This window comes from Cherax quadricarinatus, chromosome 23 (assembly GCF_038502225.1).
Source record: "Cherax quadricarinatus isolate ZL_2023a chromosome 23, ASM3850222v1, whole genome shotgun sequence".
Classification (NCBI taxonomy): Eukaryota; Metazoa; Arthropoda; class Malacostraca; order Decapoda; family Parastacidae; genus Cherax; species Cherax quadricarinatus.
In genome coordinates, this window is record NC_091314.1 from 17,065,294 (window position 1) to 17,069,127 (window position 3,834).

Here is a 3,834-nt window from a genome sequence, read left to right on the forward strand (position 1 = left end):
CTTTTCTATGTTCACTTTCAACTTTCTACCTTTACACACATTCCCAAATTCATCCAATAACCTTTGCAATTTTTCTTTAGAATATCCCATAAGCACAGTATCATCAGCAAAAAGTAACTGCGTCACTTCCCATTTTGTATTTAATTCCCCATAATTTAATTCCACCCCTCTCCTGAACACCCTAGCATTTACTTCTTTTACAACCTCATCTATAAATATATTAAACAACCATGGTGACATTACACATCCCTGTCTAAGACCTACTTTTACTGGGAAGTAGTCTCCCTCTCTTCTACACACCCTAACCTGAGCCTCACTATCCTCATAAAAACTCTTTACAGCATTTAGTAACTTACCACCTATTCTATACACTTGCAACATCTGCCACATTGCTCCCCTATCCACTCTATCATATGCCTTTTCTAAATCCATAAATGCAATAAAAACTTCCCTACCTTTATCTAAATACTGCTCACATATATGTTTCAATGTAAACACTTGATCTACACATCCCCTACCCACTCTAAAACCTCCTTGCTCATCCGCAATTCTACATTCTGTCTTGCCTCTAATTCTTTCAATAATAACCCTACCGTACACTTTTACTGGTATACTCAGTAAACTACTTCTTTCTTTCTTCCAACACACCGGCCGTATCCCACCAAGGCAGGGTGGCCAAAAAAGAAAAACGAAAGTTTCTCTTAAATTTAGTAATTTATATGGGAGAAGGGGTTACTAGCACCTTGCTCCCGGCATTTTAGTCACCTCTTACAACACGCATGGCTTATGGAGGAAGAATTCTGTTCCACTTCCCCATGGAGATAAGAGGAAATAAACAAGAACAAGAACTAGAAAGAAAATAGAAGAATACCCAGAGGGGTGTGTATATATATGCTTGTACATGTATGTGTAGTGTGACCTAAGTGCAAGTAGAAGTAGCAAGACATACCTGAAATCTTGCATGTTTATGAGACAGACAAAAGACACCAGCAATCCTACCATCATGTAAAACAATTACAGGTTTTCATTGTACACTCACTTGGCAGGACGGTAGTACCTCCCTGGGCAGTTGCTGTTTACCAACCTACTATCTAGGACTCGGTAAACTTATTCCTCTATAATTTTTACAATCTCTTTTGTCCCCCTTCCCTTAATATAAAGGGACTATACACGCTCTCCGCCAATCCCTACGTACCTTCCCCTCTTTCATACATTTATTAAACAAAAATACCAACCACTCCAACACTATGTCCCCCCTGCTTTTAACATTTGTCATGATCCTGTCAGCTCCAGCTGCTTTACCCCCTTTCATTCTACGTAATACCTCACGCACCTCCCCCACACTCACATCCTGCTCTTCTTCACTCCTAAAAGATGATAGACCTCCCTGGCCAGTGCATGAAATTACCGCCTCCCTTTCTTCGTCGACATATATGCATATTATCGCTCTGGGATGCTTAAATGTCATAGAATATTGTGTGGGTGGGGTGGCCTGATATGGTAGCCTTGCTGGCTACCATACATACCACACTTGATTTCTTACAATAAATACTACTCATCTCACCCTAGATTAAGACAACAAATATTTTAAGGTAAGTAATGAGTGTACTATATGTATATTTTACTTTTTTTTGTTTTTTAATGCCAAGTTCTATTGCTAATTTAATATATGTTAGTGTAAACTTGTTATCTAGTACAGTGGACGCCCGCATAACGATTACCTCCGAATGTGACCAATTATGTAAGTGTATTTATGTAAGTGCGTTTGTACGTGTATGTTTGGGGGTCTGAAATGGACTAATCTACTTCACAATATTTCTTATGGGAACAAATTCGGTCAGTACTGGCACCTGAACATACTTCTGGAGTGAAAAAAATATCGTTAACTGGGGGTCCACTGTATTTTTATGCATTTATAAGTGGAAAAAAGGGGTGTTCCACTTTACGGCAATAGCCTGGAACCTAACCTGACGTGTAAGTGGGGATTTACTGTATATGAACAGTAGTTAGATAAAGGTAGGGAAGTTTTGATTGCATTTATGGATGTTGGCAAGAGGGGCAGGATTAAATAAATTATGGGGAATCAAATACAAAATAGGAGTTCACACAGTTACTTTTTGCTGATGATACTGTGTTTTTGGGGGATTCTAAAGAAAAGTTGCAAAGGTTAGTGGACGAGTCTGGGAGCGTGCGTAAAGGTAGAAAGTTGAAAGTGAACATAGATAAGAGTAAGGTGATGAGGGTATAAAACGATTTAGATAAAGGAAAATTGGATATCACATTGGAGGGAGGGAGTATGGAAGAAGTGAATGTTTTCAGACATTTGGCAGTTGACTTGTCAGTGAATGGATTTATGAAGGATGAAGTTAACCACAGAATTGAAGGAAAAAAGGCGAGTGGTGCAGTGAGGTATCTGTGGAGACAAAAAATGTTATCCACAGAGGCAAAGAAGGGAATGTACTAGAGTATAGTGGTACCAACACTCTTATGTGGGTGTGAAACATGGGTTGTAAATGCTGCAGCGAGGAGGCAGCTGGAGGCAGTGGAGGTGTCATGTCTAAGGGCAATATGTGGTGTAAATATTATTCAGAGAATTCAGTGTGTGGAATTTAGGAGAAGGTGTGGAGTTACTAAAAGTATTAGTCAGAGGCTGAAGAGGGGTTCTTGAGGTGGTCTGGTCATTTAGACAGAATGAACAAAGTACAGTGGTACGTTGACTTACGAGTGCCCTAACTTATGAGTTTTCCGAGTCACGAGCCGTCGCTCAGTCAACTTTTTGCTTTGAGTTGAGAGCCAAAATCCAAGTTACGAGCAAATGAAAAAAAAAATACTCACTGAAAATGACATTTGGCAAGAACCCTGGCCTAAATGGCACAACAAAAGGTGGTCTTGGGACTTGGTACTTATAAAACAATACTAGTGCGATGTTTTCACTGGAGGTAATCATGTAATTATCTTTAGTTATTCTACAAAAGTTGCTAAGTTTTTGACATTTGCAAAATACCTTCCCCTTTACTCCTGCACAAATCCCAAAATATTTGGAATATTTTCAATATTCCACAAGCCAATTGTAGAACGATCATTTTTTTATGATTCGTGTCATTATTGCATTTACTTCAATAATAAATAGTGGGCATCACAAAAAATCGCTTTTGTTTCAGTGTTTTCCTTATGAAACTAGTGATCTAGTGCAGTTTGCCTCTCAATAATTCTGTTTTCTCTTACCCAGGACCAAAGAACACGTTATAGGAAGGAGCAGTAATGATTTTATATGCTCGGACTGGTCCTGGACACTCGCCACATTATGGCCTATTTTATTCATTCTAAAGTATATATCGTGTTTCTATGTTACTTATAGTGTTTATTATGTCATATTAGATCAATTCTGATAGATAAGCCGTAGAGTTGATATTAGCGTTATATTAAAGTATTTCCTCCTGCCCCTGGGGTGTTTTTTGGGGGGCTGGAACAGATTAATGGAATTTCAATTAATTTCAATGGGGAAAAGTGATTTGATATATGAGCAAATTGAGTTATGAGCTCGGTCACAGAATGAATTAAGCTCATAAGTCGAGGTACCAATGTATGATCACTTGGAGAGCATACAAATCTATAGAAGGAAGGAAGGCAGGGTAGGGGTTGGTCCCGAAAAGGTTGGAGGGAGGGAGTAAAAGAGGTTTTGTGGGCGAGGGGCTTGGACTTCCAGCTAGTGTACGTGAGCATGATAGGAGGGAATGGAGACAAATGGTTTTTGGGACCTGACAAGCTGTTGGAGTGTGAGCAGGGTAATATTTTGTGAAGGGATTCAGGGAAACTGGTTAGCTGGACCTGAGT